The sequence below is a fragment of the Conger conger genome, chromosome 10 (genome assembly GCF_963514075.1).
Source record: "Conger conger chromosome 10, fConCon1.1, whole genome shotgun sequence".
NCBI lineage: Eukaryota > Metazoa > Chordata > Actinopteri > Anguilliformes > Congridae > Conger > Conger conger.
In genome coordinates, this window is record NC_083769.1 from 2547497 (window position 1) to 2569886 (window position 22390).

General features: G+C 41.0%; 1 long non-coding RNA gene across 1 annotated transcript; it reads left to right on the forward strand.

Annotated features, from left to right (window-relative positions):
* The first annotated feature begins 2320 nt into the window (after positions 1–2320).
* On the forward strand, positions 2321–3458 carry LOC133138217 (uncharacterized). The gene is made up of 3 exons (XR_009709696.1): positions 2321–2589; positions 3014–3142; positions 3217–3458. It is a non-coding gene; the product is annotated as an uncharacterized LOC133138217 (long non-coding RNA).
* The last annotated feature ends 18932 nt before the right edge of the window (positions 3459–22390 follow it).

A 22390-nucleotide genomic window follows, 5' to 3' on the forward strand; every position in this document is an offset into this window, starting at 1 on the left:
ATAATATTCTTCATGAGCCATGAAGTTTATTTATGCCCGTAAATGCTGTGTAGTGTTGATGCCTACTATAGTATAATAGTAGGGCAAGTCACTTACATGCCATGTCTTAATGCTTTTAGTGTATTCATTATAGCTACTTTATTATCTTGAAATAATATAACACCCACCAGTATGACGCAATTTATCTATGCCTGTAGCTACATGCTGACGAAATTTAACAAGATTATCTGATGGAGGGGCTGAACTATGATTACAGATTACTTGGGGATACTTGTATTTGTGATATTCTGGGCACTATGCAGTGTGCACATGGCTACTAGTTTATTAGGTTATGTGTTTACTAGGATGATAGTAAACGTTGGACTTGGACATGGAAACATTGAAATTCACATAACATATTTTAAGAGAACTCATTCATTGCACACTACTTTTCACATGTTGCACATGTTATGACTCTGAATGTCTGCTATTTCCACTGCAAAGAAGGCACAGAAGTAAACGTTATAGAGACGTTAAAGAGACGTTATGAAACTAACCTTACAACTGGTAAATTTAAACAAGATTTTTTAAGACTGCTTTTGAAACGGGCTATCCATAATTACATTGAGAATTATAACAGCTGCTGATGTTGCCTTTTGTTTGCCTTACAAAATGCCATTAATGGAATGTAAAACCGTGGTCAAAGTTTTGCAGAGTTACACAGTAGCCTAATATCGCAACTGGTATGCATAACATTAAGTGGCTGGAGCCGTCAGAACTTGGCAGTGGAAATTGCTTTGTAACGTTAGTTTAACTGTGGTGTTATAACAATTCCAACAGTGCAGTCCAATTCCAACAATTATCACGGCTGAATTTACCTTAATACGAGAGTTCTAGTTAGATTTCAGGCATGCGTGGGTTTTAGGTTAATTTCACTAAAATCACGTTATCAACACACTATAATTTAAAGATACAATAGGTAATTTCGGACTCCTAACAGTCAAGAGGAATTGCAGCAACACCCTCAAACCACAACATGCACTGTAGTGCTCTAATAAGAAAATGTTCCCCGAACAGGTGACTTTATGAAACGTTGCTGTACTGTGCTGTACAACACTATTTATAGGTTTTGTCTTTTTGAAGTTTTCACTTTAGCTAACCAACTATATTATGAGCAAGCGACTTATTTGGCTATGGAATTGGCTATATGGCTATATAACTAAGATATGATAGTGTACCACAAATGATGCAACTGCAAATAAAGGTTTAACTAAACACGTATGATTGAACACAGAAAGAGATAAAAGGAACATGTAGCTGCCCAAATTACATTCCAGACAAGCGATCACTGAAACTCTGTATACTATTGCTTATTATCCAGGCGAAGAATGCATATCTTCTTATAAAGCGATACCAGTTCGTTATCGGTAGCAACAAGCAAATGAGCTATTAGTTAGCTTGCCGAATTTACAAATATCAGCTTGATACACAACGCTTGTGCAACTATGCTCGCACTATGTTCGTTTTGCCTCAGGTGGATACGGCCCATCAAATGTGTATGTTGAAACCAGAATTTAAGGACTATAACTCAGGCAGTGGGACGGGTGCGTGGGGTGTTGGACCCAAAATGCACAACTCAGACAAAAGGGGTGTAATAAAGTCCCGTCAGGGCTTTATTCAGGGAATGTCCAGTGAGCGTAGTCAAAAAACAAGCGAACGTAAAATCCAGCCAAAACCAAAGTACAGTACCGAGGGAGAAGGCAGTCTCGTAATCGGTACACCATGCAAAAAGTCCGGTAGCCAGGAAAGCTCTCAGCGGGGCAGAAGTACAGGCGGACGGTAGGCAGGCTCAGGGTCGATGACGGCACAAGAGTCAAGACTGAAGTCTGCTCTGCGGGGCAAAAGCACAAAGACAGCAGACAAAGTCGTGGTATAGGCAGGCAATGGTCAACAAAACAGAAGTCAATAATCTTTGGTCAATAAACAGGCTTGGATCATAATGGGTAGCCAGTGGCTTGCCAAAACCGCTAAAGCGTGCACTGATGAACAGGAGGCAAAGTTTCGCAAGACATTAGCTTGAGAGCAGCATGAGAATGGAAATCAGGTGTGGAGGATTGACAAGTTAACGAGATAATTACTAATCATTAGTAATAAACCTATCCTGCCCTAGCATTAGTAAATTAGTAAATGACATGCACAAGAAACGTAAGGTAACATGAACACATGGTTAGAATGTTAGTATTACCCAATCCTGATCTAGCATTAATAGATTAGTAAGAAGACAAGGGAAATTTAAACAATTAGGGAAGCCTGAGCAATGCATAAATCTGCATTACTACGGTTTGCTGGTTCTCGACCCTTGCCTGTCTGATCTGATGCAAAGACATTGACATTAACTGGTGGTGCCTGACATTGGATGCATATAGCTTCCCTCCTCCCAACGCAGGGTGCCGGGTGCAGGGAGCAGGGGGTCAATTTCTAGGGCTGGGTGATATGCCCTAAAATGTGTATCACAATATATTTATTGAGGGTATCACTGCACTTGCCCTGCTGAAAGTGCTGTCTTATTGTTGTAGATAGTACAAAAGAGTGGGAAGTATAAAGCTCAAGGTAAGGTATATTAGGGACCGGGAAGTACAAAATGCACAAGCTTTACCTTGTCTGTTATTCTTATTGACTTGAATAAAGTTGCAAATGTCAATGGAATATACCTTTTATTGTTTGAAATGTATGATCAGGTGGTTGCTATTCTGTTTCTACGTAGTTCTTAAGTGTAGGTTACATTTTTCAGAATGGATAAAACACATGAAATAGTTTGGATACATTTAAAACATGCACTTCTTAGCCAACTGACTAAATCCAAATGAATGTTTATGCTCTCTATTTTACCATAGTTAGTAAAGTATGCTAACTAAAATAAAAATGCTGGCCGCTCTATCCAGGACCAACAGTCTGTTTCCTTGTGTGGAGATATAACTCTGAGGTCTTATGTCTGTTTATTTCTGTTTTGTTGATTATCTTTGCTCTATTTTAGACAAGAACAAAAGCAGTACCAAGGGTAAAGGAGGTGTGATTTCCCTGGACGACTGAATCGACAAGGATTCCTCTTCTCCTTCCTCCTCCTCCTCCTCTTCATCATCTGAGGATGGGTTAATCCGAATATGTAATTTGCTAGGCTTTGGTTTGTAAAAATTGGACTTTGTAATTCATTAACCATTTTTTCCTTTTCAATTGTAGCGGTAAATCCACAGCAGGTCGTAAGGAGATACAAAAGAGTCCTACAACAATCGCAGAGAGGGAAGAATATGAGTTCATCCTACAGGTCTGTGCAGGTGGACAGAAACACTGTGCTGAAATCGGCAAGCTTGCCATTGTGGCACCAAGGACATACGGAGATATGAGGAAACCCACACAGACACATGCAAACTCTGCACAGAGAGGCCCCGGCTGACAGGGATTTGAACCCAGGACCTCCTTGCTGTGAGGCAGCAGTGCTAACCACTGCACCATCCAAGCATTTTTGAGAAAATGCCATGCTAATATATATATATATTTTTAAAATACTTTTTTAGATCTTTTTTTTTTCATGAGAAGGAATACACAAAACAAAACATGAGGTCAGAAGGGGTCATAACATATACAATAATGCATACAATTATAACTTACAACTGACAATAATGCTTAGACTTACAACATACAATAATACAAGTAGAGTAGGGCATTTACAATAATATCATTCCTTATGGGCTTCGAAAAGTGTCCTTTTTTCCAAAAATGTTTCTCCGTTGTCTTTTTGTAGCCTCACATTATAGGTCAGCTGCTCCACTCCATGTTATTCACAGGGTGTCCACAGGGGGGCAGTCTTGATCACGTTTTTAAGTAAAAGGTAGTCAATGTCAAAAATGTCTGTAAAATTAAATGTTTTGGAAAATGAATATTTGGAAATCTCAAATGTGCTCTTTTGTAAGAACACACACAGAAAAATAAGCATATATATAATAACGTCTACGGTGCCTAAGACCTCCTGCACAAATAAAGGTACCTTGAGTTTCTGAAGCAATCAAGTCGAGCACCTTTTTTAGAAAGACTGTATCATTTCCTGCAGGGGGGGGCTGATACATTAAACATAGTTATCTCTTTGTGCTCAAGTTTACCTTTGACAAGAACAAATCTGCCATCTCTATCTTCTATTTGTGAGATGAGTTAAAAATTAAGGGACTTTTTAATCAGTATGGCAACTACCCTCTTTTTACCATTTTTGTAGGAAATCTGACCTCAAGATAGAACAACAAAACTACAGGAAGTATAATGCAATACGCAAACAGTGTGAAACAGTACTTCTGCTGCCTGTGCCACACTGTGCTGCCTGTGCCACACTGTGTCACACTGTGCTGCCTGTGCCACACTGTGCTGCCTGTGTCACACTGTGCCACACTGTGCTGCCTGTGCCACACTGTGTCACACTGTGCTGCCTGTGCCACACTGTGCTGCCTTTAGGAGCACGGGGGCTGGGGGCCCAGTGTGTCTCCTTTAGGAGCGTGGGGGGCTGGGGGCCCAGTGTGTCTCCTTTAGGAGCGTGGGGGGCTGGGGGCTGGGGGCCCAGTGTGTCTCCTTTAGGAGCGCGGGGGCTGGGGGCCCAGTGTGTCTCCTTTAGGAGCGTGGGGGGCTGGGGGCTGGGGGCCCAGTGTGTCTCCTTTAGGAGCGCGGGGGCTGGGGGCCCAGTGTGTCTCCTTTAGGAGCGTGGGGGCTGGGGGCCCAGTGTGTCTCCTTTAGGAGCGTGGGGGCTGGGGGCCCAGTGTGTCTCCTTTAGGAGCGTGGGGGGCTGGGGGCTGGGGGCCCAGTGTGTCTCCTTTAGGAGCGCGGGGGGCTGGGGGCCCAGTGTGTCTCCTTTAGGAGCGTGGGGGGCTGGGGGCCCAGTGTGTCTCCTTTAGGAGCGTGGGGGGCTGGGGGCTGGGGGCCCAGTGTGTCTCCTTTAGGAGCGCGGGGGCTGGGGGCCCAGTGTGTCTCCTTTAGGAGCGTGGGGGCTGGGGGCCCAGTGTGTCTCCTTTAGGAGCGCGGGGGCTGGGGGCCCAGTGTGTCTCCTTTAGGAGCGTGGGGGGCTGGGGGCTGGGGGCCCAGTGTGTCTCCTTTAGGAGCGTGGGGGGCTGGGGGCCCAGTGTGTCTCCTTTAGGAGCGCGGGGGCTGGGGGCCCAGTGTGTCTCCTTTAGGAGCGCGGGGGGCTGGGGGCCCAGTGTGTCTCCTTTAGGAGCGCGGGGGGCTGGGGGCCCAGTGTGTCTCCTTTAGGAGCGTGGGGGCTGGGGGCCCAGTGTGTCTCCTTTAGGAGCGCGGGCCACTCCTGGCTGTCCCGAGATCTAAGCTCAAGCTCAGGGGTGACCTCGCCTCCCCTAGACTGTGGAATAGCATCCCCCTCTCGATCAGATCTGCCCCCTCCATTGATTCCTTCAAGTCCAGGCTTAAAACATACTTTTATTCTTTAGCGTTTAGACCCTGATGTGGTTTTATATGTGCCTATGTCCATGTTTTGTCATTCTGTACCTGTGTGCTGTGTGTATTAATGCTTATGTAGGTGTTTTTGCTTTTACTCTTTTTTATTGTGAGTTTTAACTATGATTTTACTGCCTGCTCTGATTTGTACAGCACTTTGGTCGACGTAGGTTGTTTTTAAATGTGCTCTAGAAATACATTTGATTTGATGTAATAATAAACTTTGCGGAAATGTCCTGTGAAATCATGGGAAGTGTAGTTATGTGGTCCATACACTCTTCTCCTCGTGGACCTACCATCCAGGTTAAAAAAATCTCAAGCCAGACGTTCTCTCCCGACTGTATGATGGGCCGGAGGAGGACCACCCCTCCCTATACCAATTGTCTGTCCCTAGCTGTCACTGGAGCCACATTGCCATGGATTATCTGCCCCCATCAGATCACACGGTAATCCTGGTGATTGTGGATCGTTTCTCCAAGGACTGGTGGTGGACCATGTTTTCCGGACCATGTGATCCGGAGATCAACAGCCAGATCAAACGCACCAACCAGTCTTTGGAGAGCATGAGTGCCTAGCCTCTGCGAACCCCTCCTCCTGGAGTTGGAGACTTGCCTAGATGGAGTATGAGCACACCACCCTGCGCAACGCATCCCTGGGTTTCAGGCCTGGGTTCTCCTGCGTTCCTCTGCCCACCAGAAGCCAACAACCAGGGACTTGCCATTGTGGGTAGTCCCGGACGCTCACCCCCGGTACACGGGGCTCTTTAAGATCACCATGAGGGTGTGCCCCACTCTCCAGGCATCCCGGCCGGGGCTCACCCGTGTCTTGGTGCCGGTGGAGACCCCCCATCATTTCCCCAGCCTGTATAGGGACATTCCGGGATCTTTTTTCCTCAGGAATTCCTGGCTAGTCTCCATAGACTCTTCGACCAACTTTATTTTATTTCAGTTGGTCTTTCACCAGAGAGTTTATTTTCCATTGTCTGTATTCCCCCTTCTCCGCTCATAGATTATATTAATGGTTATCCAACATATTGGGCCTCATTTATGAAGCATTAGCCAAATTAAATTCAGCGTAAATCCATCGGAAATGCATTTCCACAAGTAATGTGGGACTTCGTTTTCAGTTCATCAGTTTTTCCGTAGGAGCCGAACAAACTTCACGAGTGGTTTCAGCTGTTCGTATTGTGCGTATTGTTTGTATTTAGGAGTTTGCCTTGTGTTTAATATCAGGTTGACGTGAACTGTTCCCAGTCGGAAGGTGCTAATTTGTTCATTCTAATATGATGTGAACACAGCATTAGGCTTTGTTGCTATGGCTTTACATTACATTTACAGCTTTATTAGAAGACTTGAAGCATGGCCACATAATCACTTTGTTTGAGGCTTGTCACACCTCCTTCTGGCTCTCTGCAAGGACAGGGAAAATGTAGCTACAGGCTATTGCTGTCCCCCACCGATGGGAATCCACATAACGACGTCTCCAATGATGTGCCAATGCGTTCCTCCAGCCCAATGTATACTCCCTCAGTGAAGCCTGGAAGGCAGCAGCTTGTCGAAATAGTAAACTAATCGCGACAGGTTTAGCAAACTAGCTAGGTCAGGATCATAAATACAGATACGAAAACTTTCTAGCGAAGTAATAATATGTACACATAATCTATGGTTGGCGGAGCTGAAAGGGCTGCCTTGCAGACATCACTGTGGGAAGGAAAGTGCCAAATGTGGAACCATTTTCTTTTTACCTGTTGCATAGTGTGTTACTTCAGGAAGAGTTTACAGCAGCTAGGCTATATTGCCAGGCTTTAGTCTTCCACAGCTCTGTTGTGCACTGTGATTAAAATATATTGGTACGTACTGGTGTTCACGATGACATCTATCTTGACAGATGCACTAGGACCTGTAGAATTTTTCATATTTAAAAAGAAATTAAGGCCACCCACCATAGTTAAAAATGCTTGGCATCTAATCCTCCATCAGTTTCACCCTTCTCTCCTCTGTTGGAATGACATGGTACTGCATGTGGAGAAATTCATGTCGGAGTAGATGCCATGCATTTTTAAATATGCCGGGTCTTCATTTTTTCTAAATATGAAAAATGCACGATTAAGTGTTTTATAGACTCGTATTTCTACAGTTTAAATTTTTTAATTGTTTAAGGAGGTGGTTTTAATATTATGGCTGATTGGTGTATGTTTTTGGCTTGTTGTACTTCCATTAACAGAACTTTAAGCTCTGCTTCAGAGAAGGTTTTTTCTTTCTTCGACTATCTCTTTAAAAATCAGAAATTCCATATATGGTTTTAAAGGCATCAATTTATGCTAATCTAATTTTGTGCACGCACCTTTGATTTACGATTACTTGGTATTCATCAACATACACACGTGGATGCGAAACAAAAGCTGTGTCTACACCTCTTTCATGAATACGGCGAAAGGTGTTAGTTCGTTTCCGATCCCACATACATTTTCACACGGATTTCCGAAAATATTGATAAATAAGGCCCATTGTGCGTAACTTTGTGCTCCCGCCCCCACTCCCTCACACCGAGAGGTTAAATCAATACTTAATACTCATAAATACGCATTCAAAATAATTATGCAAAATAATATCAATTTCAAAGATAATTCTGCTGTCTGAAATGCATTTCTTCAGTCAAATGCCAACTGTCTGAAATCAACATGGTATTTGCATATTAAGTTACCTATCCTAGTGAGATTGTATGTATACACTAACCCCGTAATCTGATACCTTACCCCATACTTAGCCAGCAAAAGGAGGTGTGACTTGTCTTATAATAATAATAATAATAATAATAATAATAATAATAATTATAAACTTTATTTATAAAGCACTTTCCATGCAATAAAAGCAGCCCAGAGTGCTTTGACAATAAAACTGAAATATAAAAACATAAAAATGCTGGACAAATTGCAAAGCACAATTAATAAAATAAATTATAAAACATAAAAACAGTAACATAATATAAATAAAAATGGTAAAAAAAGGCATTACTAATTACAGTTAAAGGCCAGGTTAAAAAGATATGTTTTCAAACGCTGTTTAAAAAGGTGCACTGAGCCCACCTCTCTGATTTCTTTAGGGAGAGTGTTCCACATTTTTGGTGCGTAATAAAAGAAGGCTGATTCTGCCATTCTTCTGTGGGGCAGTTTTGGGACAGTTAAAAGGCCAGGAGTGAGCACAAAGTGTTAAAAAATTGACCTGGCAACAGAGGGCAGTCGCTGAGCACCTCCCTCCTTTTTGCACATACCTGCAGGCCTGGCACAACTAAAATTGAGTACAGAGAAAAAAATATGTATTTTGTCTGAAAAATTAATATGGTGCTTTTATTATGGTGCTGTCAGAACCGTGCCTGCAAGCGCAACACAGCAGTGCCATTATCTCACACTAAGGCGCCACTTCTGGTGTGTTATTGCATAAAAACACACTGTACCTTCTGTTGATGGAAAAATACAAGTTCACGGGTAACACTCCAGTTAACTTGTATTTTTCCATATTTAACTAAGTTAACTAAAGGAGGGAAATATCCCTGCTGGGGCTCTGTGTGTATTTTGTATGGTCTTTCCTCCGGGTATTCTGGTTTTGACATGCAGGTCAGGTTAACTGGTCTACATTGCCCCTAGGTATTAGTGTGAGTGAATTATGTGTCGGCACTTTGATAGATCAGCAACCTGCCCAGGGTATATTCCTGTCCTGAAAGTATTTTCCTTCAGCAGGGCATTGATATTTCCCTCCTTTTGTAAACTTTAACATACATGGAACACAGGACCTTCACAGTCCAGTACATCTCTGGGAAACCGATAACAGTGACAGCTGATTTACTGATTTTATGTTTAAAAAACTTGAATGCACATTCAATTCCAGAAAATTGTTGCAAGTTCCTGGCAGACACCTGAAGATGCAAGGTCAGCTCTGTGTAACATGGCTGTAATCAATAAGTAAAATATTGAGCTGCGCTTTGAATTGCTTGATTTATTCATCCTAATTCTTATGCTAACTTGGGGAATATTATTGTTCTTATATTTATTAGCATCATAATTATTATTTAATTTTTAATTTAATTTTTTTTATAAATTTGCCTCGCAACATGTCCAATTTCCAGCCTAATTTTTTATATCTAATTATCTGCAACTGCAGCCATGTCCATGCATTAGTCTCATTGCCAATTCAGTGTAGACCTAGGGCCTGTAGGAGGATACAGTGGTTTTGAGTTTCATTTGGTGCTTTTCTGTTTTTTCCACAGTAATTACTTTGAAATATGTTAGTGATAGTGATATTACTAATATGCACTAATCCACAGCGGGCTGACATACTTGCAGGTTCCGACAGCAGTGCCCTTTTTCATCATGCGAAGCTTGCATTGTCATGAAAGAGCTGACAAGTCTGTTTCCGGAAGTAATACAGTACCAAAATCCTCACCAGAGGGACATTTGAATCACGGTTATGTTTCGTTTTCCTCATGAAATCACACTCAGACGGCAGAAATTAGCTCAGCTCTTGGAAGCTAGCGTCTTGTCGACCAATAAGCCATCTTTCTAAGAAGAGCATTTAGAAGGGAATGGGTTTTTCAGAACGACAAGACGTTTTAATGTTATCTTTATGAGAGCCTCCGATTTAGTCATGAGGGAATCATTTCCCTCCCCTGATTAAGACAATATTTATAACATTTTGTCCTTTTTTGTTTCATACTTTAGTTTGTTTCATATGTAAATGCAACGTAGGTTACTATGCATAATTACAAACAATTATACAGTCCCCTTAAAAAGTATTGGAACAGCAAGGTCAATTCATTTGTTTTTGCTATACACAGAAGACAATTGAGTTTGAGGTCAAAAGATGTACATGAGATGACAGACCTGAACTTCAGCCTTGATTTCCTGGTATTTCTATCTAGATTTGTTCAGCTTCTTAGAATATATCACATTTTGTATCAGACCACCAATTTCTAGGTGAGCAGATGGGTGTGACTGATGGGTGTTTCTTGTTGCCCAGATGTGTCCTATTAGATTGATTGGATAAACAAAACATTTACCCTTGGGTTTTGCCTGTGAAGACTGTATTTGTGGCAGAAAAGATAAAGTAACATGAAGACATGAAGACCAGAGAGCTGTCTTTGGGAGAAAAGCAAGTCATTTTGAAGCTTAGAAAAGAGAAGAAATTGATCAGAGCCACTGCACAAGCATTGGGGATAGATTGTATAACAACTTGGAATGTCCTGAAAAGGAAAGAAACCGCTGGCAAACTGACAGAGGTCGACCAAGGAAAACAACAGCAGTTGATGACAGAAACATTGTGAGAACTGTGAAGAACAACCAAACAACATCAGTCAGTGACATCACAAACAATCTCCACAGGGCAGGGATGAAGGTATCTCAATGAGCTGTCCAAAGAAGACTTAGAGAGCAGCCACAAGATGCAAACCACTTATAAGGCGAGATTACGATTTGCAAAGAAGTAGAGATGAGCCAAAAATTCTGGAATAAAGTTGTATGGGCTGATGAGACCAATATTAACCTCAACCAAAGTGATGGAAAGGCCAAAATGTGGAGAAACAAAGGTTCTGCTAATGATCCAAAACATACAAGCTCATCTGTGAAGCATGTTAGAGGAAGTGTCATGGCTTGGGCTTGCAGGGCTGCTTCTGGAGTGGGCTCAATAATGTTTATTGACGATGTTAGCAGCAGGATGAATTCAGAAGTCCACAAAAACATTCTGTCTGCCAACTTCATCATGCAGCAAGACAATGACCCAAAACACACTGCCAACACAACTAAGCACATCATTAAGGGAGAAAATGTGGAAGGTTTTAGACTGACCAAGTCAATCACCAGACCCAATTGAGCATGCATTTCACCTCCTGAAGAGGAGATTGGAGGGAAAAAAAACCCTGAAACAAACAACAACTGAAAGAGGCTATTATATACGGTACTGAGGACCCAAAAGCAGACGGGATAATCCAAAAGCGTTGTTCATTCAGTCCAAGGTTTAGAGCCAAGAGATCAACAGACAGTTCCCAAATCAGAAAGCAAAAGAATCGTAAAAACCCCCCAAAAAAAAGGTACAAAAGGGGTGAGGCAAAAAAACGAAGCAAATAATCAAAAACCAAAGAAACAGACGGGCAACCAAAACAAGAGGGCAAGGCAAACTCGGAAAACAAATCAAAGGGGTGTCGTAAGTAATCTCAATAAACAGGCGTACTTACATCTCGGCTCTGAAAATGATAAACATTCTGACAAAGTGCAAAGCGGAGACTGAGGTTAAATACATGAGGGAAGGTGACAATCTAGGCGGGACTCGGGAGAAAGGTGGACTTACAGTGATAGTAAGAGACAGATGTGAACACTTCACTGAAACTAAGTAATCAGAGATAGCATAGGAAGGCAGAGTTATAGAACAGCGTGGAAAGCTAAGAGATTACGTTAGTGAGTTAGTTACGTGATTCAAGCTAAACTACCCAATTAAAGTGACTGTTAGTTTGTTAGTTAGACAGGCAGTAAGTGTATTAATCAGATTAGTACTGTACAATAGCTAAATTAGTAGTAGTTAGTAAGAATATGCTTTACAACATTTAACTATCAAGAGAAGCCGGAAGTAAGGAATGCGAGGCTGGAAAAAAGGTTGAAAACTACCGAAACCACCCGAATAGTGAAGCACACAGACAGGGGAGTGACTCGGGTGGTAAACATTCAGACACAGACATAACAGGAGATCACGAATGCAATAACTGTAATGGGCAACAATAACCAGATATGAATGAATATGAATAACGAACAAGAATAAACTATAATAAACACAAAAACAGACAGAACAAACTCAGAAACATTACAGAGGCTGCAATAAAAAAGCCTGGAAAAGCATCATAAAAGAAGAATACAACAGTTTGGTGATGTCAATGGGTCGCAGGCTTGATGCAGTTATTGCAAGTAAGGGATATGCTACCAAATATTAAGTGTTATTTACTTTCATTTCCTTAAATACTCTGTTACAATATTTTTCCTCACTTAAAAACTGGGTGGTCTGAACTCTTGTCTCGTGTTCATCTTTTTATAAATCCAAGTATTATTATGAATTTCATTTATCTGCAAATACCTTCCAGTTTCTCATTTTGGCCACCCAGGCTATGTTTGATTTGTGAGTAAAAGACAACTTAGGTTACATCTTGAGAGTTTGAAATACATTGCTTTGTATCGAGATCCCGAGGTAAAAACAAGTCGTGCAGTTATCCGAGATGATTCAATGCTAGATTCACTAATCAAATTGTAGTTAACATTTATGAAATGGAGGGCTGAATTTTATTAATACAGTGGAAAAAGAATACCTCAGATTGGTGTAAACAGCAGGCTTTTTCACACATCCCTTGGTTAACTACTGCATTGCTTGCAAATTGGTATCTGCAATGTGGATAAATAAACCATCGTTTCTACCTTGCAAGAAGTCAGAGTATGTTTTTTTTTCTTGAACAAGGGACACGCGTCAACTTAAGTTTCACCTTATCACCAAGCATTGAAATCTACAGTCATTCAGCAGAAAAGTGGGACATACAAATGAGTGTTGCACACATTAGTACTGGTTAATGAAATGTAGACAGCGTATCCAGTGTTTGTTCCTAAACGTAATGTAACAAATGGTGCAGAGACGTTATTAACCTTCACAAATTACACTCTTTATTTGTGTAATGAAAGAGGAATAGGCACAAGGTAGTTGCGCACCACATTCCTTCAGGCTCACGCACCCTCGAGCTGCGATTGACAGCTTCGTATGTGTCCAGGATTTTTACAGGACTGAGGTGGCAACCCTAACTCTAGCGGGGGTGGGGTGGGTGAAGACAATGAAGAAAACTGATCTGAAACCTCACTTTGTAAGTTCCAAAGACAGTAAAGCCACAGCCCAAAACGAACATGATCATTGTTTTCTGGTCACTTGTAATGTTACATCAATGTTCAGTTTTGCATGCGAATATCAACAGCTTAAGATGGGGAGCTGGTCATAACTGGATTTCACACCAGGGACAGCTAATGTCAGCTAAGCTGTATAACAAACATTTGTTTATTTTAACTTTAAGTTAATGGTTATACTAATGTCAGCAAGTTGTATAACAAACATTTGCTTACTTTAATGTTAAGTTAATGTTCATATTCATGAGCTAATGTTAACAACATCCATGTCACAATATAACACTAGTTCTGAATGCATTGCAGTACAATCCAGGTCCACCATCAACCAGCTTGGCTCCATTGAGATAGCAAAGTATGCCTTTGAATTACACACAAGCTTACTTGCATATTGCAGCACATTGCAGTAAGCGCTGGGTAGATTTTTGTGAATGAGTTGCGTACTATAGATTTATTTAATATCTTAGACAGAAAGGGAAGATTAGAGATTGGTCTATAGACTTTGACAAAGCCTTGGGGTCCAATTTAGGTTTATTTCGAAGAGGCTGAATTACAACCACCTTAAATTACTTTGGTACATATCCAGCAGTCAAAGACGCATTTATGATGTTTAGTAATGGCTTGCCAATAGATGGTGAAAGCTTTTAAACTAATTTTGTAGGTATATTACATTTACATTTACATTTTAGTCATTTGGCAGACGCTTTTAATCCAAAGCGATTTACAAGTGCATAGGTTCTTCCACAAGTTAAAGCATCACATCCATACCTAGTAAAGGGGGGGGGGATCAGGAGGGAGGACTAAGGTACAGTTTGAAAAGGTGTGTTTTTAGTCTGCGTGAAAATAGAGGGAGGGATTCTGCTGTCCTGACAGTGGTAGGCAAGTAATTCCACCACTGAGGAACCAGAACGGAAAACAGGTGTGAATGTGCAGCTCGACTGCCAGGTGCTCGTAATGAGGGACCAGTGCTGGTAGACCGGAGTGGTCTAGCTGGGGAGTAGGGAGTGATTAAGGATTGTATGTAAGGTGGGGCAGTCCCTTTTGCAGCCTGAAATGCCAACACTAGCGCCTTGAAGCGGATGCGTGCGGCAATAGGAAGCCAGTGGAGGCCAATGAGGAGTGGAGTGACATGAGCCAACCTGGGCTGAAATGAGGAGTGGAGTGACATGAGCCAACCTGGGCTGACTGGTGATCAGGCAGGCTGCAGCATTCTGGACCAGCTGGAGGGGCTTGATGGCACACTCTGGGAGACCAGCTAGGAGGGAGTTGCAGTAATCCAGGCGGGAAATGACGAGCGCCTGGACTAGGAGCTGGGTGGCTTTCTCCATCAGGAGATGACGGATACGTTTTATATTGTAAAGGAAGAACCTGCAGGTTCTGGCAGTGGAGGATACTTGTGGAGCCAGGGTGAGGTGGTTATCAAGAGTCACCCCAAGATTATTGGCCGTATGGGAGGAGGATACTTCAAAGTCCTCAATATGATCCAATAAACATGTTGAAGACTTTGCAGATACCATAAGAGCAGCGACATCATCTAGTCCTAAAATGTGACCAAAAGAAGATCCTTTGTTTGGTCTCTAATCTTTTCAATCTTTGCATCAAAGTCATAAAATTATCACTGCTACAAGTAGATTTGATTTGTGATTGACTCTTGGCTAATTTGCCAACTAAACTAAAAAGGAGTCTTGTATTATTTTTATTTTCCACAATAAGGCTGGTCAGATAAGATGATCTGGCAACAGAGAGAGCTTGTTTATAGTTCAAAAGATTATCTCTGTTTGTGTCTGACCCGCTATTCAGAAGCAAACTGAAGGGGAAATCTAAATGTTTGGAGTCATTGTCCTAGTGGACAATCTACCTAAGACCAAGTCTCAGTTTCCTAGCTGAGGAAATTAAATTTTCTGCCAATCTGTTATATGTTTCTGTTATACTCATGTTCCCGGACTGACGGGTTGTGTTGATGCTGTATATATGAGACGGGTGCGTGGGGGTTGGACCCAAAATGGACGACTCAGACAACAAAGATGGGATAAAGTCCCATCAGGGCTTTATTAGGGGAATGTCCAATGAGCGTAGTCGAAAAACAAGCAAAGTTCATACATGTATAATCCAGCCAAAACCAAAGTACAGTACCGAGGGAGAAGGCAGTCTTGAAATCGGTACACCATGCAAAAAGTCCAGTAACCAGGAAAGCTGTCAGCAGGGCAGTAGTGCAGATGGACGGCAGGCAGGCTCGGAGTTGAAGGCGGTGCAAGAGTCAAGACCGAAGTCCGCTCCGCGGGGCAGAAGCACAAAGACAGCAGGCACGAGTTTGTGATATAGGCAGGCAATAGTCAATAAACAGTTTTACCACAAGTTAACAAGATAATTAGTCATCGTTAGTAATAAACCTATCCTGACCTAGCATTAATAAATTAGTAAATGACATGCACAAGAAACGTAAGGTAAACATGAACACATGGTTAGAATGTTAGTATTACCAAATCCTGATCTAAAGTTAGTAGATTAGTAAGAAGACACAGGAAAATGAAACAATTAGGGAAGCGTGAGTGACAGCAAGGGAGAGAGAGAGAAAGCATGAATGCAAAGTTTGCGGAAAGACACAAAAAAGTGTATGCTAATCAATAAATGGAACAACATAACATGAAGCAAACATAAATCATGACATAACAAGTTAGCAAACTGTTACATGACAAGACTAAAAAATAAATTGTAACAACTAAACATGAAATGTAACATGACATGAAAATGAAACCTAACAAGAAATAAAACATAAAAACGTGGCGAGACTAGACTAACATAATACGTGACATGACAATAAAATAACTAAGACAAACTAAACATGAAACATGACGTGACAAGCATGAAACATGACAACATAATTACTATGCTACTTTGAAATCCAAATGTAACTTTTTTGAAGTACTTGGTCACAGTTTTACACATCTGGACAAAAAAAGCAGTCACTTTTATCCTTGTCATTGTATACAGGTCATCAGGGCCATACATTTATTTTCCAGTCTCGTTAATTAAGATAAAGTAGTAATTGTTGGGGATTTTAATATTCACATGGATAGTGAAGATCAGACTTCTTGTCTCTTGATCTGGTCTGAACTTACGATACAGAAATAGCAAATATAGCAGTCATGCCTAAAGATCCTGTGTTGTCAGACCATTATTTAATTACTGTCCAACTTTCACAAGTCTGTCATGTGTCAACAGATCCTGCTTTCTACTTTAGCCATAAGCTTTCCTCCAGGACTGCAAATGCTTTTATTAATGAGCTCCCTGGCTCATTTGTACACTGTGGGGATTTTCTTGGCACCAGCGAAAATGCGTACACAAATGCAAGCATTAAGTCAATAGATCAGCCGACTGACAACGTAAATTTCATACTTTGCAGAACACTGGATAAGAAAAGGAAAATCTGCCATAAGAAATTAGCACCTTGTTACAATGACCATACTCGTGCTCTCAAGCAAGCTAACTTGAGCACAAATGGCATTCTACCAAATTGCAGATATTTCTCCATGCCTAGAAAGACCTAATAACCTATAAACATGCCCTCTCCACTGCACGTTTCTCATATTTCTCCACCTTAATAGACAGAAATGGAAACAATCCTAGGCACCTGTTTAACACTGTTGCCTGACTGATTAAGAATCATATACCTCCCTAGAGGAGCTGGACTACCTGCAACCTGATTGGGCTGCAGGTACCGCCTCATGCTACCAGTAGTGACAAGAACACTAGCAGAACACAAAACTAGAGAAGAATCAGTCCGGAAGAATAAGGAGAGAGCAGTTGTCTGTGGCCACCACATGCAAAACCATTACCTTTTTTGGGATTGTCTTGATTTTGCATCTCCAATGTACCTGTTGTCACTTTCATTTGCACCAAAGCAGGTGAAATTTATTCACAATCACTTGTGCTTCCTAAATGGACAGATTGATATCCCTGAAGTTTAACTGACTTGGTGTTACATTGTGATGATTAAGTGTTCCCTTAATCTTTTTGAGCAGTATAGCAATATGAACTTACCCACTACATTAAGTAGATTAGATAAGATCTAAATTAGTTTGATGATCAATATATGAAATTGTTTGAGACTATATAGCCTACATTTTATGGTTATGAAAACATTTGGTTAAGAAAAATATCTTGATCGTCATATCAGATGGTCCACTGTCTGTGCCATAAGGGAAGCTCCCCCCCCCACTCTATCCAGAGCGGAAAACTCTCCCCCCATTGGGTTCTGACTCCGTTCATTGTGGTAACTCAAGTATGTCATTTGTCCAGAGGGCACAGATGGTCCCACTCACACTATGTACCGTAATTATTTGCGTGTCTGTCCTGCGGGGATTCCAGGGACACCTGGGATGCTTTCTACTCCTGACCTGCCACTTGTAACTCAAACTAGGCATTCTAAATTATCACCTACATGCTCCAGAGAAGTCTTTACTGCCATAAAGTTGGTCACATAATTGTTCATTGTCTGGCTCGTAAATGTACAAATTCACAGAATCCCAGTCAATCCAAACCTGTTGGGTCAGTTAAAATAGTTCCTGAGGTGGCCCAGTCTTTTGATAGCCATGACACCAAAGCTGACACTGGTTATGATCCATTTATTTTTAACAGGCTTGTTTCTCTCTGGCCAGAAGACCAGAAGCCAGTTTGGATCTTAAGAGATACTGGTGGTTTGCAGTCTTTCCGATTGACTAATATCTTGCCCTTGTCAAGATGTTGCATCTGGTGGTTGTGCAGGGAAAGGAAATGGGGTTAGTTTCTGTTCCATTATATGAGGTGCATGTTCAGACTGATTTAGTAGCTGCTTTAAAGTTGCTGTGCATTTCGCCTTGCCAGTATCGGGTGTAAGTTTTATCATGGGGAATGACAGGACAAGGGCAATGACCGTGTCCTGTGTCTGAGGTCTCAATAGCTCCTCAATATTTTCCCTGCTTGTGTGCTCACCCGAGCCCAATCATGTAAATTGGGGGAAAATGTTAAACTATCTGATTCTGTTTTAGCACCATTATTCACCAATGATTTTTTGACCAATATGAAGTCAGACAGTGTCCAAAAGAGGAGGTGAAAGTGAACCTGTCAGAAGAGCTGACCTAACGTAAGTTGCCTGCCACTCATGTGCTTACAGGTGCATCTCAAAAAATTTGAATATCGTGGAAAAGTTCTTTTTTTTCCATAATTTAATTCAAAAAGTGAAACTTTCATATATTCTAGATTCATTACACATAAAATGAAATATTTCAACCCTTTTTTTGTTTTAATCTTGATGATTACGGCTTACAGCTCATGAAAATCCAGGATCTCAAAATATTAAAATATAACATAACATTTTTGACCAATCAAAAAAGGATTTATAATACAGAAATGTTGATCTTCTGAAAAGTATGTACATTGCTCCTAAAGAAATGTCAGTGACTTATTTCTTGGAGAATGGCTTGTTAATGAGGAGATAGTCTTCTGCTGTTACGGCGGGAATGGACTGGGGTGTGTTTTACCAAGTGGTTGTACATACAGGTTACCACCAGCAGGTGCTGTCCCTGCTGCTGCACATGAGAACTAATGGTCTGGTCACTCAAGCATCAAAAAAAACCTGTGTGGTTATAGACTGTGTGGGACTGCTACCAAGGACTAAATCTGGCAACTAGTTTTTATTCACTGTTATTATTACATTATTGGCATTTGGCAGACGCTCTTATCCAGAGCGACATAGAACAAAGTGCAAAATGCATACGCATCACCAGGAACAAGTGTGCTGAAAGACCCTGAGTTTTGTTTATTCCACTTGTCTGATTTTGAACCGTAGCTTCTCAACCCGTTTCTGTACCTCCACTTTTGTTTCTGGATTTTGTTTGTGTGTGATTAGCCTGTTTTCAACCCTCCGCCTGTGACCACGACTACTCTTTGGACTACTCTCTGGCAGGCATGTAGGGTCTGATGATCTTTTGGAGGTAAGGGACTGGGAGGAACCCCTTAACTGCTTGCAAAGTTAGCACCAATCTCTTGAATTTGTGAGCTACACGCAGCCAGTGGAGGGAAGTAAGTAAGGGGGTGATCTGGGAGTATCTGAGAAGGTGACCTGATGAGCTGCTGCATTCTAGATGAGTTGAAGGGGTCTGAGGACAGATACCGGAAGGCTAGCCAAGAGAGTTGCAAAAATAATCTTTAAAAGAAAAATCTTTATTAGGTAATCATTTGACTTCTTTTTTAGACTTAAGTCTTCTGCTGCTGTAGCCAATCCACTTAGAGATTTGATGCATTTTGTGTTCAGAATGTTCTTCTGTATACCACTATTGTAATGTCGGGTTATTTGCATTACCGTCACCTTCCTGTCAGCTTTGACCAGTATGGACCTTTTTCGTCTGCAGAACTGCTGCTCACTGGATGTTTTTGGGTTTTGCACCATTCTCTGCAGACTCTGGAGACTATTGCGCATGAAAATCAAAGGAGATCAGCAGTTTCTGAGATACTGGCACCAACCATCATTCCACGGTCAAAGTAACTTGGATAACATTTCTTCCCCATTCTGACATTTGGTCTGAAAAACATTTAGAATTTATGATAAATATAGCTGCAAGCAGCAATTGCTGGGTTCCAAGAGCATAGCAGCTGTTGGCGAGCTCAGAGAATTAGATGGAGCAAATCCAAAAAGACATCCTGAGAAGGCCCTGGTTGGATTTAAACCCATGAGCTTCTTGAGGGATCTTGCCATTTCTTTTTTAAACACTCATACGTATATGAACTGTATGGACCTTTGGTAATGTGATGGCATACAAATGTTAAAGTTAGTTGGTCATTTTTTGTTATTTTATTCAAGGTACAATAGGCAAGACTTTTGTGTTAAATCATTGTTAGAAGACCGCTGTAAAGTCTTGAAAAAGACTCACTGACATGTTGACTCACCCCCTGCCTGTGTTTATAGTGCTTAAATTCAGAACATTGTACAGCTGTACAACAGTTCAAGCTCATTGGTTCTAACTGCCACAGCTAATGGCGTGGGGGCTTATTTTTGTATAGCTGCCCAAATTGCACTCCAAACAAGCGATCACTGAAACTCTGTATACTACTGCTTATTATCCAAGCGAAGATGACATAGTCGTGATTGCACAAGCATTGTGCTTCAGGTGGTATTGGGAAGCTAACTGGTAATAGCTAATAGCTGGTATTGTTAACTAGACTAGATGACCAATAGTATACATAGTTGCAGTGATTGCTCATCTGGAGTGCAATTTGGGCAGCTACACGTTCCTTTTATCTCTTTACGTGTTCAGTCATCCGTGTTTAGCTAAACCTTTATTTCTCTCAAACTGTAAGTTACAGTTGCATCGTTTGTGGTGGACTATCATATCTTAGATATATAGCCAGCTAGTTACGTAGCCAAATAACTTGTTTGCTCACAATATAGTTGGTTAGCTAAAGTGAAAACTTCAAAAAGACAAAAAATATAAATAGTGTTGTGTAGCACACCAATGTCAAAATTTCATAAAGTCACTTGCTTGGCGAACATTTTCTCATGAGAACACTACGAAAAGATGGCAGGCTCTGTTTTCCAAAACAGTGTAATAACACTTTATATTACGTGTCATATTCATAGACTGTGGGATGCTTAAACAGTTTAATAACACTTTATATTAGGTGTTATATTCATAGACTGTGGGATGCTTAAACAGTGTAATAACACTTTATATTACGTGTCATATTCATAGACTGTGGGATGCTTAAACAGTGTAATAACACTTTATATTAGGTGTCATATTCATAGACTGTGGGATGCTTAAACAGTGTAATAACACTTTATATTAGGTGTCATATTCATAGACTGTGGGATGCTTAAACAGTGTAATAACACTTTATATTACGTGTCATATTCATAGACTGTGGGATGCTTAAACAGTGTAATAACACTTTATATTACGTGTCATTCATAGACTGTGGGATGCTTAAACAGTGTAATAACACTTTATATTACGTGTCATTCATAGACTGTGGGATGCTTAAACAGTGTTGAGGTTGTTTGTTGTTGCAATACCTCACCTCGTTAGGAGTCTGAAATTACCTATTGTACCTTTAAGTGTTATGGCAATTTTAGCATTTCCCCCTGCAATAATGCCACCTATTGACTTGGTTAAAAAAATTTTACACAGCCAGTTAGTATGCCTGTGTCTCTTACTAATCAGCTGCACAAGATGGAAAAAGCTCCACCAGTTGTTAGGTAACAGACATGAAAGTTAAGATAAGATAGAATGGAGGCGATAAGTAACTTTTGGAATCGTAAGATTTACTTCTGTAATACAAATTTGTGAAAAATCCCGTCTTAAACTTGTCCCATCTTTAACTTACGAGTACCGTCTAAGCTACACTTTGCCTCCAGTAACAAAAACTCAGTTAGTGTTATTACAATTTTGTTACAGGCAAAGTAAACAGAAACGGTTTGCTTGAAATGATTGTTTAAAGGTAATGCAGGCAGTTTCCCACTCACCAGATGCCGCTGGTAGTTATATTGGGACAGAATAATATTGTTAACAGCTTTCATTTAATTAATGTTGTCTTTTATGCTCATTTCAGTCCAACATCTAGTGCCGTAAAACACAGGTAGGATCCTCCATTGATGAGCAGTTCCCGCACCTCAAAGATGAGAGGGGGGCTGATGAGTAGGCTTTTTCACAGAATTATTTTCACATCAATTATAATTTGTCTACATTTAATAAAATCTTCTTTAGGAGATAATTGCCTTATCTCAGAGCAACAAGTTCCAACAAGTTCCTTTTATTTTCTAGGAGGCTGGGTTCTGCCCGACCGACAGCATCGTCCAGACCCCGGTTTTGTGTGCTGTAGGTAAGTTGTCTGCATTCATTGTGCAATTCAAGACAGATTAAATATTGATTCCTCTCATTTATACTGTATGCCTAATATGTCCATGACTGTATATCATTAATGTTGCTTGCTGCAAGGTGAACGTCTATTGATTATGTTCTATAGCTCAACAAAATCGGA